This window comes from Natrix helvetica, assembly GCF_964273705.1.
Source record: "Natrix helvetica genome assembly, chromosome: 2".
Lineage (NCBI taxonomy): Eukaryota > Metazoa > Chordata > Lepidosauria > Squamata > Natricidae > Natrix > Natrix helvetica.
The window spans coordinates 97,126,545-97,142,827 of NC_138552.1; the positions used below are offsets into that span (position 1 = coordinate 97,126,545).

The following is a 16,283-nucleotide window of genomic DNA, read 5'->3' on the forward strand; positions in this document are numbered from 1 at the left end:
TCTGCGCAGAGATGGATGGAAAGACACTTATCTTGCCAATTCTAAAAATAACCAAGTCCAGTAGATGGGTGTCTAAAATGGAGATACACAATACTCTTCAGAGGTTTTGTCATGTCAAAGACTTCAATATCTGCATTTTTGCCCAATACTACCCCCCAAAGGGTGTTGGCTTGTAATACTGTAACACTTTCTTCTTCACTTTGTTCTTACATATGCTAACTTTTGCAGTCTTGATAGTTGATGTAAAATAAGAAAAACAGTTCATCTGCAGTTTCATCTATTCCATTTTCTGTTCTTTTTCTTTTTTCTTTTTCCATCCTGGAGAGCAACTCCACATTCCTCCATTCAAACAGAAGGAAAGGCTTCCAACTTTCCCCAAGCTCTTCTCCTCCCAGCTCATGGTGACTCTAGGAAAATATGTTGCTTCCTCACTAGCTCCTCTCCTGAAATGCAGGAAAAAGGAGGAGGAGGGAGGGTGGAACAACTACCAGAATAATAGAATAACAGAGTTGGCAAGGACTTTGGAGGTCTTCTCCTCTTCTCTCATTTAGGAAGCATTGCCACAGTACAGATTCCTGATAACTTGGAAGTGCATGAATAAATGAAAGTTAACAGTCTTGGAGGAGAAGTGTTGAGGATTATCGGGATGAGTATCAAGGACTGGTGCCAACTACAAAGAACAGCTTCTAGCAAGAGGTTTCTTCAACACTACGGAAAAAAATAGGAATGAGATTCCCTTCAAAGTTGCCATCACAATCATTTGAGGGAAAGCTTCCTCCCCATATATTAATTTTTTTCTTCCCATGTCATAAGATGCAAGAGGATGGTGTTGCTCATGGCTCCATTCATTAATGGGACCTTGGAGGTATCCCTCTACCAGTCCACCTGGAATAGGATTCCACCAGAGGTGGCATTCAGCAGGTTCTGACCAGTTCTGGAGAACCGGAAGCGGAATTTTTGAGTAGTTTGGAGAACCAGTAAATACCACCTCTGACTGGCCCTGCCCCCATCTATTCTCTGCCTCTCGAGTCCCAGCTGATGGGGAGGGAATGGGGATTTTACAGTATTCTTCCCTTGCCATGCCCACCAAGCCACACCCACCAAGCCACGGCCACATAACCGGTAGTACTTTTTTTTATTCCACTTGATTCCACCCCGCTCCAAGATTCAAAGTTTCCTGAACTTGCTCTCCTTAAATGAGCTTGAAGACCTGATTTATTTCCCATTCACCCACCCCTCCGGCTCTGTATTTGGTCAAAATCTGTGTTCATCTGGGTTGAATTATGATTAATATGTCTGCTTTCCCCTGGCTAGGTTATTTCTCTCTCTCTTTTTTTTAATTAGTTCAATTGTTTTTGTTTTCAATTTACCCAGTCACCCGTGAGCTGGACAGCCTTATAAATCCAAGTAAATAAATAAATTCTTCCTGGGCTGCTATTTGCATTTAAAAAAAAATACAATGTCCTGAGACAATAACTGTTCTGGATGTGCTGTCTTGAAATGCTTCCTTCCTTCTGGAGATGAGTAGAGCCTGGCCCTAACAGAATCCAGAGTTGCCACCAAAGGCAAAAGGCCATTATTGTTCATTGAACTTACCATAACACCCTCAACTATCGTCCGATCCCTCACACATGCCCCCTTGTCATTCCCTTCTAAGTAACACTCCCTTTTAAAGAGTTGGGTGGTCCTGTCTATAAACTTCTCCCTCCTTTCAAGTGCAGCTTTCTTTTATATCGTCCCCCCTCCCCCGGAGACTCCATTTCATCTTTCGCCGATCAATCATTTTCTCTCTCTCTCATTATCAACCTGGCCCAAGTAGGAGCCTTGGAGAGAGAAGGAGGTAGAGAGCTCAAAGCCAAGAACGTCTCCAGTCTGAAACTCACAAGATACTACAAGAAAACGCAGCACAACCAACGGGGACTCCCAGTAGAGAAGCATCAAATCATTGTCCTTAGCATAATAGCTGAATGGAGAACTGGTTTCTGCTGGGTTTGGATGTGAGCTTTAAGTACATTTTAGATTTTGCAGGCACGAAGCATCGAGAGGGGAAGCCCTGAATGGGGCCAAGACTGAGACCTATAGTCACAAAATTGCTAGTGTTTGTCCTGAAAACCTCTCTAGGAGAGGGCAGGGGTGAGAAGGAAGGGGAGCTGCTTTCTTTACAACCGAGTCACTGCCGCACCGACCAGCCGTGGTGGTCTAGGCCAAAGCGGAATGTTTGTGAGTTGCACAATAGCCCAGGCCAGCCTGACTATTATCAGCTGCTGTTTTCTGGTTAGCTTTCCTTTTATTCAAGTGCACAATGGAAGTCTTTATCATCCTTCAGTCATAGTGACTCTTGAGGAATACATCTGGTTTTCTCTTTCAGCAGCTCTGAAAAGGTCAGCCTGTTCATTTCTTATGCGGGAAGCATCACATTGCCCTCTCCACCCACCCGCCCACCAAGTCCTCCTGAAGTGGAGAAAGCCAGCGATTGAGGCCTACAGCTTGTCAGTCTATCTCAGTTTGTCATCCAAGGGCGGCGGGGGGGGGGGGGGGGGCTGCTCTAGAAAGCAACTTCACAGCATCTCCATGACATGATTCCTTCTTCGAGAGAGAGACTGCAACCCAACTCGGAATGCAGAAGCCTCTTTCCACAAATCACTTTCTTATCCTAATTGCCACCAGTCCTTTCCAACCCCATCCTTCCCTTTTTGCTCTCCTGAATTTGAGCTTCTCCGTCAACAGCATGGATGGTGGTCCTGTCTGGGCGAGCTCCGGCCGATTATTTGTGCAAACGCAGTCATGAAATTATTTCCACCCCCCTCTCCCTCCTTCACTCGGCTGGCATTAAACATTCTTCACACGCGCTGTAACATAATAACAAGTGTGCCTGTGGGGAAAGAGCAGCTGGTGTCTGACAAATTATCTTCCTCCAGGCAGGCAAACGGTGGCTTAAATGCAAGCAGTCAAAAGGGCATGAATTTGGTTCCACTAGTTGCCTTGGGGCACCATGGACCAGGCCAGGCCTAACGGTGAGTCTTTTAGAAGCTGGCTATCCAGACGTTTCTATCCAGCACACAAATGTTTGCACTGCGTATGTCAGTGTATCTTGGTGTGTGGGTGGGATGGGGGGGATGACCTTCAGTTCAGAAATCATTCAGAGATTTCTGTAATGGCGTTGGATTTGATTGGATGGTAGCTTCTAGAATCTGAAGATGTCCTTCAAGAAGGAGCTCGGTGATGGGTAGGTAAACATGTCTCTGAGGAGAACTTTTCTCCAATGGATTTCTGCCCTCTGATGGTACATTTGGAGAGCAGGTGTGCTCCAGGTCCTTCCTATTAAATGTGGTCACCTTGTGGGTTTGCTGAAGCATTCTCTGTTGCAGCCTCTTCCTTTGTAAGACCATCTATCTAGAGATATCAATTCTCTTGGGGTACCCAGAAGTCCTTAAAACCTGATGGGAGGTTGGCTGTGGCACTTGGCTTTAATACCTGTTTTTAGCCAGATTGTCTTGTTTCATTTGGTTTATGTTTTTACATGTTTTGATCAAATGTGATATTTTGTAAGCTTCCCAGAATCCATTGAAGTCGGTGGCAATATTAAATAACATCAAAAAAAATAATAATACCAGTAATAATAATAATAAAGTGGAAAAAGTTGTCAAAAAAAAAGAAGGGGAAGATCTTGTGGGACTTTCAAATACAGATGGATTGTCATTTGGAACACAATACAATCACAGTTGTAGAAAAATGAAGTGTACAATTTATTGATATCGCTGTACCAGGAGATGCCAGAGTCAAAGAAAAAGAACTGGAAAAAAAATCATGAAATATTGCAACCTGGCCATCGAAACTACGCGATTATGGATGAAAAACGTGACAGTAACACCCATTGTCATCGGGGCACTTGGTACCATGCTCAAGAATTTTACAAAATACACCAAGAAATTGCATCTTCCTACTATAACACCAGCGGAACTGTGCTACTCGCAACATCATACATCTTAAAAAGGTACTTGGTTGATACCTAGGACGCTGGCAGCAACCCATATCAACCATTAGCACCAGTCAATGGTATTTGGGATGCATTTTTGAATGTTTAGTTGACTGAGATTCATGTTTAATGAATAAAAGTAATGATGATGATGATGATGATGATGATGATGATGATGATGATGATGATTATTGTGATGATGATGATGACGATGACGATGATGATAATAATAATGTTATATTCTCTGACATTACCTTAACAGTTCCTAGGTCCTTGGTTAGGACTCAAGCTGTTAGACTACCAACCAGCCCCAAAGCCTGTGAATCTCCCCAAAGATTAACCACATAATAATAATAATAATAATAATAGTAATAATAATAATAATAATAATAATAATAATAATAATAATAATAATAATAATAATAATAATAATAATAATAATAATAATAATAATAATAATAATCTGAGTTAGATTGAAAGATGTCAAGAAAAACCCAAGATTGCTCTGCTTTGATTTTCTTTAATAAAAGAGGGGAGAAAAGGAGCATCTGTCAAACTTTTAAAGTTTGTTATTCTACTCTATAGCCATGATGCAAAACTCCAATTATTCAGATGTGGTCTCCTTTTCTGGACCTGGCCTACCTTGCAAGTTTGACCTGCATCCAATATGCTTTTCAGGCCTGGGGTTAATGTTTGTTATTTGTTTAAGGCCCCTTTTTTGTTGGTTGATTTTGTTCTTTATTAGAACATCTTAGTCTGCGCTCTCTGATCTAATTCATTGTTTTATTTGTTTTTATGTTTTGTGTGCCATTCAGGGCTTACTGGATAGCAAAAAAATAATAATATTATAATAATAAAAGTCTGGATGGTGGACATTGCAATAACTGGAGACAGCAGTATAGAAGATCAATAGAAGTACAGATAGTCTTCGACTTACAATGGTGCATCTAGTGGCCATTCAATATCACTGAAAAAAGTTGACTTATAGCTGTTTTTCACACTTATGGCCATTCAGCATCCCTATGCTCACATGATCAAAATTCATGTCCCCGGGGTCATTTGATCACCTTTTGTGACCTTGTGGCAAGCAAAGTCAACCGGGAAGCCAGATTCCCTTAACAGCGGTGTGACTTATTTAGCAAATACAGCTATTCACTTAACCACTGTGGCAAGAAAGGTCGTAAAATGGGACAGAAAAAATTCGCTTAGCAATTATCTCAATTAGCAATAGAAATATTGAGCTCAATTGTGGCCGTTAGTTTACCTGTAGAATGACAGTGGCAAAAAAAAGAAGAAGCAAAGATAGTACCAATACTAATAGAAATTTTGGGTGCAATCTCAAAACATGTGAGGTACCACTTGAACATCATTGGCATTGACCATATCAACATTAGTCAATTGCCTTACATCCTGCAATGATACCTTTAATATTATTAAACAATATCTGCCTATCTCAGGTCCTTGGGAAGCACTCGAATAGGTGGCCAAAAATGTGAAATCAAGTCTAAACATCTGGATGATTATGCGACTAATCAGTGGTGAGATTCAAAATATTTTAATACCGATTCTGTGGGCGTGGCTTGGTGGGTGTGACATGGATTGCTGCATGTGGCTTGGTGGGCGTGGCAGGGGAAGGTTACTGAAAAATCTCCATTCCCTCCCGATCAGCTGGGACACGGGAGGTAGAGAATAGATGGGGCGGGGCCAGTCAGAGGTGGTATTTACCGCCTCTGAAGTACTCAAAATTTCCACTACTGGTTCTCCAGAACCGGTCAGAACCTGCTGAATACCACCTCTGAAACTAATCATAATAATAACATCTTTTTTTAGGAATTTCAGGAGCTATAGCTTTCTTTTTTTCCTACTCTGCTAAAGGGACCATTCAGGGAATATGGGACAATTGTTTATTTCCTGCATTTTGCATCATGTGGGGTTGTTTCTCCCACACTTCTGTTTCTTGAATTGATATCCATTTTCTCTCTCTCTCTACAAATTTTATTTTCATTCAGTTTTTAACACATCTATGCCATTGTTCAAAACTGAGTTTGCCCAAGAGGGCTTCCAACAGTTTTAAAATTACAATGAAAAATACTAAAATAGGAATAAAAGTGCAATCAACATAAAAAGGCAGATGTATAGGTAGTGTAAAACATGAAAGAACATAAAACACTAGAAAAATAAAAACACGGTTTTAAAATAATGAACAGATTGCCATATTCCCATAAAGTTGTCCTAAATCAGCTACAAAAACAAACTAGGAATCTAAAACAAAAAAGAGTAAGAACATTTAAAAAAAAGTCACTACAGCTTTATCTAAAAGCAAACAGCAACATGGATTTACATAGGATAGATAGATAGACAGATAGATGGATGGATGGGTGGATGGATGGATAGATATAGCTATAGATGATATAGATATATAGAGTATATACATTAGATAGATAGATAGATAGATAGATAGATAGATAGATAGATAGATAGATAGATAGATGATAGGTAGGTAGGTAGGTAGGTAGGTAGGTAGATAGATAGATAGATAGATAGATAGATAGATAGATAGATAGATAGATATGATAGAGATAGATAGATGATAGATAGATGATATATATATATATATATATATATATATATATATATATATATATATATATATATATATATATATATATATATATATATATATATATGTGTGTGTGGGAGAGAGAGAGAGAGAGAGAGAGAGAGAGAGAGAGAGAGAGAGAGAGAGAGAGAGAGAGAGAGACAGTATAAAATGTAGTAGTTGGTACATTAGGTAAAGAATAGGAAGATTCAAGTTCACATCTACATTCAGCCAAGAAGTCAATCAGATTATCCCTCCCTCCCTCCCATCCAATGATTTCCAGCAGTGCTTGCTTGCAGCAGTTTACCTAATTAACAATCATTAAATAACAATACAATTATATTTAAATGAATAGGCTCATGAAGAAAACACAACAAACCCAATTGTTTGCCAAGTTCATTTACACTAACTTGAAGAAAATTTGCCTTGCAGTTCCTTGGAAATAAGGCAAGATATAAATGTATTTGTATAAAACACTGAGCACTTAGTTGAGAACAATTATAACTTTATATTGGGTACCAGTCCATCATGTTTTCAAAAAGCTTAAGAGGAAGCAGACATAGAAACGGAAGTAAGCATTAAGTCAGGATGATACTGTTAGGTGAGTCCCAGATGTTTAATGCTGAAAATTTGGGGAGACTCGAAGCCCAATACCTCTGTAATGCCCCAGACTGCCTCAAGATTTTAGAGTTCACTCCCAGTTGCCAAACCAAGTGGGTAGCTAGGATGGCTGGTACAAGATCAACATAATGCAATCTGATTGATTGGCTCTTGTCACTGTTCTGACAGCTGCCACTTTATCCTTTATCAGCCTTGTGAGGTGTGTTGAGATGAGAAATGGTGACTAGCCTGAGGACAGACAATGGGTTTTGTGGCTGAATGCAAATATGAACTCTTCCTCCCTATTCTTATCTTTTTTAGGATGAAAAGTAACTTTTCCAACTTTAACATAAAGGGGAAGGGTCTTTAGCTCCAGCAAACAAGTGCTCCTCGATTCAGTCCTTGGCATTTCTGAATAAACATGAGAACTGCTCACATTCATTGTGACAATATTAAGCCAAATGAACTAAAGGCCATAATAGCAAGCGTAGTAGCACTTAGACTTATATACCATTTCACATAACTTTATAGCCTTCTCTAAGCCATTTACAGAGTTAGCATATTGTCCCCAACAATTTGGGTCCTCATTTTACCCACCTTGGAAGGATGGAAAGCTGAGTCAACTGGTGGTGCAGTGGTTAGAGTGCCGTACCACAGGCAACTTATGCTGCCTGCTGGCTGCCTCAATTTGGCAGTTCTACTCTCACCAGGCGCCGCTTTCCATACTTCCGAGGTTGGTAAAATGAGGACCCAGATTGTTGGGGGCAATATGCTGATTCTGTAAACCTCTTAGAGGGGGCCATGAAACACTGTGAAGTGATACATAAGTCAAAGTGCTATTGCTATTTAGCCATAATAATTTTGCTCCCCTATTTAATAAATAGTCTCCCCATTCTACCTTTTTTAGACTTAAAACCTACTCAACTTTGAAGAAAATTTCCTGAGCTCTGCTCTCTAATTTTTGCTTTGAAACAGATCTAGGTCTTTTTGGTGGTGATTTCAAACCTCTCCTTAGGGAAGGCCATTAAGAGTATTTATCGTGCATTTCTTAAGCCTGCTTTGACAATATTTTTATTCTAATAAATTTTTGCGATTCATTTCTGGGTACGAACACCCGAAAGCCCATCTATTTCAACATCCTGTTCCCCACAATTACCAGCCAGATGGCTATGAAAAGCCCCCAACCAGAACACTGAAGCTCTTTGTCCTTTAACAGATGCTTTGTAAATGGTTTTTTTTTTAAATCCAGCTTTCCATACCACCGCAGCTCCACATCTGCAGGCTTGTATCTCATGAACATCTCCCTTTTCTCTACCTACGAAGCCTGGGATTTGTCAGGGTTATAAAAGGAAAGGGAACCTATGGTTGACGGTGTCTGAAGAAAGTGCTTAATGGAATGAACTCCAGTGGAACATTAGCTGTGCGGTCAAATTAATATATTCTAGAAGAACAAACTAATATTCCGCAGGACTCTGTCAAAAGACATGTTTAGTAGAAAAGCTGTTGGTTTATTACCTACGGCTGCCAAGAACTCTGTGATCTAGGGCCCTGATTCTTGAATTCCTGAACCATGTCCAGGATTCTTCCCTCCTCCCCTATCTCCTATTACGCAGATGTTCTTTTTTTTGTTGTTGTTATCTTTCTCAGCTTTCATTGAGCTGATGAAAAATATTGCACAGCCCAAGCCTGCTGTTGTTAGAATTGCTCTCCAGGACAGCTTCTTTCTGCAATATACTCAGCATTGTTTAGACTCCTGTATATTCTATCCGGGTGGATGATGAAGTGCCGTAAACCAAATTAGAGGAATTGCAGTGGAGGGAGAAAGAGGGAGAAGGATGGATCTGAGATACATGAGGCAGAGAACAGAAACAAAGGTTTCAGTGAATGGAGGGTGGAGGAAGCAAAAATATAGAGAGGAAGATGGGTCAAAGCCACCTAAAATAGGAAGAGCAGCACTATTCTATAGCACTATGTCTATTCAGCTACAGATTCTTTTTTATGATCATACATTTGGCACTTATCAAATAGCTTAAATTATAGCTGTCCATACCTGAATGCAAGACCTTTTATTACTCCGAGAAGCACAGGAACAAAATGTTCATTTCAGTCACTCTCCTCCTCTTCCTACGGGTACTTGTCTTTGCTACACAGTACATTCCACCCCCCACCCCCTACCCCCCAATTGTTTCTTGTCCATTAGAAATCAAAAACCCAAAACTCATGAGAAATCAGAAGTACTGAGGTAACTCTTGGCACTATGTTTTTCTGAATGACCTTTGATGCCATGAATGAAAACAAAAAATACATATCCACTCAACCATTTCACTTCAGATAGTGAATTATATTATATATAGGGATCACTTCCAGGTCGGAGGCCCAGGAAAATGGTCCTGATTGCTTCCCCTTTAAAATGGACCTGCCTAAACACTGGTAAGGGGACATGGTGGCTCAGTGGTTAAGACAATGAGCTTGTCAATCAGTTCAGTGGTTCAAATCCCTAGTGCCGCGTACCCGAGTGAGCTCCCATTACTTATCAAAGCTTCTGCCAACCTAGCAGTTTGAAAGCACATAAAAATGCAAGTAGAAAAATAGGGACCACTTTGGTGGGAAGATAACAGTGCTCTGTGTATCTTTTAGTCAAGCCAGTCACATGACCATGGAGACATCTTCAGACAGTGCTGGCTTTTCAGCTTAGAAACGGAGATGAGCATTGTCCCTAGAGCTGGAAATGACTAGCACGTATGTGCCGGGGAACCTTTACCTTTACCTTAAACACTGGTAATAATTAACTATAAAATATAGCCTGAAGGACTGGTTTGGGAATAGTCCTTCTGAAGAATATCTATTTATGGAGTTGCTAAAAGCCAGCACTGACTTGATGGCCCATAATCAATTATAAACATCACCAAGTATCCTAAATCCAATCTGGTAGTCAAATGTTCAAAAGGCAAGAAGCCTTGTCTTCATCTGTCTTCTCCTTCTTTCTGGACATTGTGAAGATTCAGAACAGTTGATGTTCAGGATACCTCATTCCCCAGAATCTAGAGCAAGTGGTGGTAAATAGGAAGGACATATCAGTTGCCTTGGTAGGTCAAGGTCCTTCTAATTTAAATTCCTACCCCAATTTTCAGAACTTAGCAAGACATTCAGAGGACTGATATTGAATATCTAACCAAAACATAGTGGAAGTAGCTAAATCACAAATTGAAAAACCAAATGATTGAAGCTTATAATTTCACCAAATCTAAATAGGGCTTGTTTCTATTCTACCCAATTATTTGCTAGAGGTGTTTACAGAAGGCAATGGAAAAATAGTACTTAATATTTCTTACTTATTTTTCTCCATGATCTTCTGGCTGAGATTTTTCTTAAAGAAGCTTACCGTTCGATACTAATCAAGTAAGTGTCTTTAGTATGGCTGCCTTAGGCGATGTCACATTATAAACCCATATTGATTTTATCACAAGTTAACTGCCATGCAAACCTAAGAACTGCAGCTTGGTAAAATTGTGATCACAATCCCTAACTCTTCCCATAAAAATGAAATTTGTAGGGTTTTCAGAAAGTGAGAATTATGGAATGGAATGGAGTGGAATGGAATGGAATAGAATGGAATAGAATTTTGAAAATTCAGGAAAATAGCAATCTCTGAAATGAGTAGTAATTCAGATTTGCATAAGGCCAATCTTAATGAAGGATTGAATTTCTCAGGGTTACAGAGAGTTAATGAAAATGTCAGGGTATATTCCAAAGGATGGCAGTTCATAGCCTGAGCTATGTTGGCAGATACTGGATGTCATGACAGGAGTGTCCCCAGAAGGGTCAAAAAGTTGAGTTGGTGTCCACAACCTTGCAATCAAAGCCCCACCTTTCTTTACAACTCCAATCACTGGTCATTGCCGCCATCTTGTCTTTCTTAACATTCCCAGGGACATCCCTGATCAGACAGCACAGTATTCACACGTTCAGCCACTCCTAAGGAACACTCCACATACAAAAGTGTTACAGGGCTATTTGTTTTTGTATGTTAAGTTCTCAATTATACTTCATATAAGGAGCGAGTCAGCCTTGGATTCATTATTATTCTGTGTGAGCTGGGAGTTCACCAATCCCCCCCCACCCTCCCTTCAACTGATCTTGAAGTTGGACACACTTCAAGATCACTTTGGTCACAGAAGTTCTACGAGAGAAGATACTATATCAAAATGAGCAGATTCCTGCAGGGATGGGAAGCTTCTAATCATACCAATACTTAAACATTTCTGTGGGCAACACAGAATCATTCCAGTAAGCAGAATGAAAAAAAAGAAAGAAAGAAAAAGAAAAACCTGGCTTTGATTCATTCCCAACAAAGCTTGAGGCAGATGCTCAATTTTAAATGACTGTACAGCATTCGGAAACCCTGCTCTGAATACAATCAGAGAAGCATCTCTTCAGCATTATTTGGGGGCTGGGGGTGGGGGTTGACAATCAATATAGAGTATCCAACAAAACCCAATCCAGACACACCTCCTTTTGAAGTCTGGTTGCATCTCTTCCCTGCTTATACTTATTTAACATATTCGACCCAGTTTTGATAGCAATATGGATTTGGAGACCGGAGGAGAAATATACTAAGATATTCTTATGCAAAAGGGTTGTTTCTTCTGGCGTATTTATCCCAGCACGACTGCCACCCCACCCCTCCCTGCTTCTTCTTCTTCTTCCTTTTTTTTTTGTTTTGTTGCATTGATGAATTACATGAGAAGAATAACCGAGTTCTGGGTTTGAAACGGTGAGCTGAAGATTGCAGCAGCAGAGCATATGCTACGCCGTGGCTGAACCTCTATTGTTTCTATTTCAGGAACACATTGAGTGATTAGTTTGGGTAACAGTAACATCACATTACCTTCTACAGGCTGGAAATGTCTTTTAAAGCCGGAGTCATGTGACGCGAGGCTGTAGACAGAGCCAAGTGGAATACATCAAAGAGTGCCTTGATGCAGATGTTTCATGCAGAAGAAAATTAGGTCAGAGACCACTTCAATTTCAGTTTCTGCCAGGCTTGTTTGAGAGCTTCCAGTGAATTCCTAATGAATAGCTTCTAGGGCACTTTTCTCTCATTCAGTCAGAAAGTACCACACCAGATGAGCCTCCCTGGTGGAATCTCACCCTCCACCGCCCCCCCCCCCCCCATCGCTAAGAAAAGAAAAAAATCGGTTACTTGGTATTCTGAGATTCCGGGACATTTCTCACGCACAATGTATAACACCTAGGAGAGGCCAAGGCAGCACAATCTATTGACATTCAGTATATGAATGCAGCACAAAACACTAATGAAACACTGACTTTGCTGGCACTCACTGCTGGGGAAGCTCCTTTTTTGTGTGTGTGTCAGCAGCATATCCTTGAGAGGAGCTAGTTAATATGGAGAGGCCATAAGCAACCACCTGCCTGGAATTTTTTTTTCCTGTTAAAATAATTTAGGACTAGGGATAGGCAAAAAGGAAGCCTCGTGTGTCTGAAATGAACAAATGCATCAGTTCTTCCCTTTCTTGTTTTTACTAACAATAACACATGGACCCCATTATCTCCCCACCAAGCTGCTTAATATCAATAGATTATAGTATGTGCACCACCTCAGTTACCCAGTTTAAAAAAAAAGGCAGATGGGATGAGAAATGCATTTGTCTGATTGCATTTCTACTAAATGAACTTTGCGAAGCGCACATCCATAGGACATAGAACATCATCGGAGTTGGAAGGGAACTTGGAGGTCTTCTAGTCCAACCCCCTGCTCAAGCAGGAGAGCCTACACCATTTCAGACATTTGTCTCTCCAGTCTCTTCTTTAAAAGCACCCACAACTTCCCATCTCCCAATATCAAGCTGGATTTGATATATCAACAAAGGAGCATTTTTGTAGCCCAGGGTTGAAATGAGGGGTCCTTGGTGCTCTCTGAGCTTGGTTGGTGTCTTGCAGACATATCATTAGCCCAAAATAGGTAACATTATCAGTGGTAGCCAATTTGATATATATTCTCCATGCTTCCTGGCTTGCATATGTGTGTGTATGTGTGTGTGCGTGTGTGTGTGTGTGTGTGTGTGTTGTTGTTGTTTTGGATTTTCAGTCCCTCTTGAAGAAGCTACTGGAAATCTTGACCAGTGGGGTCTTCACCAACTTCAGATATTTATGACCCTAGTGGAGGAGGATGTGTTGACTACACCTGCAATGTCCTCCATACATAAGCCTGTCTTCAGAGGTAACCTGGAAGTTACAGTTAGTAGACAATGTCTCAGTGAGATTGTTGGCAGTAGAACTCAGCCAATGTTTCATACCAATGTTGAAGCCACTGCTTTGATAGTAGACTTTATGTAGACAGTAAGAAAGATGACCTTGATGGAGATAAGCAGGTGATGTTGCCTGGCCAGAAAGAACATTTTTGAAACCCAGAATGTCCAGATAATCTTTTGAAGAAGTTCAGATAGACATCTCCCTAATTCACCAAACTTTAATAGAGAAGAGGTTCAGCACAATCAGACTTGTAAGATTCTGTTATTATAGCTACTGTTAATAAATGCAATGGGGCTGACATTTCCAGATTTAATTCCAAGTGCTGGTACTTACTGTGAAATCTTATATGACATGTCACCACAATAGATCAGGCGACACTTCACCAGGATTAAATCCACCCAACCAGTCCAATAATCTAAAGAGAGCCTGTTGAAAGCTCTTTCCCTTGAGGTATGAGATCAAAGACAGGCCTTGTCTATGGTAGTCCTCACTTTATGGAAGTCTTGCCAGAGGTAGATGCAACTCCTATTTTGTTAACATTCCATAAGAAAACCAAGGTTGTATTATTTTCTATGAGCCTTTGGGCCCTGGTAGTTGTGAATATTTATTCTCTAAATGTATTTATTTTTGTTCAATAATTATGTATCTTCATTTTTGTATGTCTTTACACTGTTTATATTCCTTCAGGATCTGGTCAGTTTAGAAGCACTGTACAAAAATCAAATATGCATCTCGTCATGGTTTTTGCAGTACAAGACATTACTCTGCTCAAGAGATAGATTTGGTTTAAATTGCAACAAAAATAGAGTGAATGTATGAATGCTTCAGCCTTCTCCACTTTCAGATAACTAACCTTTCCATCTCCTAATTCTTCCAATTTTAAAATGTGTTTGAGGCTCATCCAGGTAGGGGTTTTTGTTTTTTTGAGACTGTAATGTAGCAAGTACCCTTGTTGGAGGATGTGCTCCTCAACAAAAACAGAGTGAAGGAATATGGTAATTATGGTAAGTCACAGGACAACATTTTTTAAAAAGCAAAGTGCTCATAATAGAGTTGATTTGGATGCAGGGTGTAAGCCTAATCAGCAATCAATGAATATCAACACCCTGTGGTAGGAAAAATTCAGTTATATTTTTGGTGCGCTCTGATGGTGATATCCACATTTTCTTGAACCTGGCACCACTATCAACTCAAAGCACTATATTGCAACATTCAGAACATACAACAAATAGAGATTGGCGCACAAGAGGGACATTTTATTACAACATGGCATGAATGTGCTCCATGAACCACCCAAGTTGGATTCCAGCATTTTACCCATCTGCCCTATAGTTCAGAGTTGATGTACCACTGTACTTTAATATCTAATTAGGAGATCAAGAGTTTGTAGCTGTCAGAGATTGCCAGCTATGTCCTTTATGTCCCATTGGCAACACATAGAACTCTCAATCACACATTGTTTATATGCAACATGTCCAATTCCATCACACATCCTAAACATGCATTTCTTCCACCTTCAAATAATGAATCACATGAGATGTATTGACATCTTGCCACAATCAAATCCCAAGAGGTGGGAGGTTGGGTGTGCCAAGAATCTTCTCCATACCCAAGGCATAAATGTATCATTCTTTCTATGATGGCAACTGATGTATTCCCCAACCCATGAATGCAATGCCACTGACACAAGAATGTACCAAAATTGCTGGGAGTCTTGCAAACTCTTTCTTATGATATGCCTGGGATCAACAATGGACCTATCTCACAAATGTTGGGTCTGTGCTCTTATCTGAAGGCTTTTAAAAATATCTTTTCTTTCTTTTCCTTATTCCTAGAACAATTCTCAGTAAAACATATTTCATGGCACAGATGGAAGAAGGAAGATCTAGTGCTGATAAAAGATCTCTGGTATCCTTTTGAGGAGAATGATAAGATTTCATTATTCTGTTGTGTAATCATCAGAATAGCCTCCATAAAGAAATAAAGAAAGCACCGGGAATCCAAAGTGGAGTTTTGTGCATTTGAAAGACTGAACTGCATTATGTTCTATTTTGCCAGACGCTTGAATTTTGCGGCTATGCCTTTTGTATCAGGCTCAAATTATTAAATATCAGGTACCTAATTAAAACAAAGCAGATACCTGAAATTTTAAGAGCACTGAGCCAGTGGTTCCTTCTAAACTCATGATATTTCATGATGCCAGGGTAGGTTTCTTCATCATTCTTTTTCTTCCTATCCTGACTAATTTGATCAGGGGGACCCATAAGTACGAATGAATTCTGTGCAGCAAATTTAAATGGATGCAGTTCTACATCATATCATTCATCCACCCACACTAAGCTATCTGGATGCATCTTTCAGTGCCAATCTGAGTCTCTTGTTCGTGCTGCTATAATTGGAGTTGAAGTTAGATTTTTTTTAAAGAGAACATTCCTGTCCTACTGAGTTTAGTTGAACTTACATCCATGAAAATAAACATTCATGTACCAAGGGTACAACAATTACTTAGTGGCTCTTTCTCATTCTGAAATGTGATAATTATCTCTGTAGATTCAGTCTGAAATGCTATTGTTGTGTCAATTTTATTTTTAAAAGGTGTACCTTATGGCAGGGGTCTCCAACCTTTCCAGCTTTGTGGACCAGTGTGGGGGGGAGGGGATCATTCAATGCAGCATCATATACACCAGTGGTGGGTGGGCACACCTGCTGTTCATGCAAATGGAGCTTCCTGCACAAGTGTGAGCACTCACCACTCATGGAAATAGAAATGCATGAACTTGCTCGCCCGTCGCTTGCATAGCCCAGTTCTGAACAGGCCACAGGCCAGGGGTTCTG

The 16,283-nt window shown here is 40.2% G+C and overlaps 1 long non-coding RNA gene across 1 annotated transcript; it reads left to right on the forward strand.

Annotated features, from left to right (window-relative positions):
* The first annotated feature begins 2,943 nt into the window (after positions 1–2,943).
* LOC309387919 lies at positions 2,944–15,903 on the forward strand. Its single transcript, XR_014174692.1, has 3 exons — positions 2,944–3,014; positions 3,768–3,994; positions 15,284–15,903. It is a non-coding gene; the product is annotated as an uncharacterized lncRNA (long non-coding RNA).
* Positions 15,904–16,283: the final 380 nt, after the last annotated feature.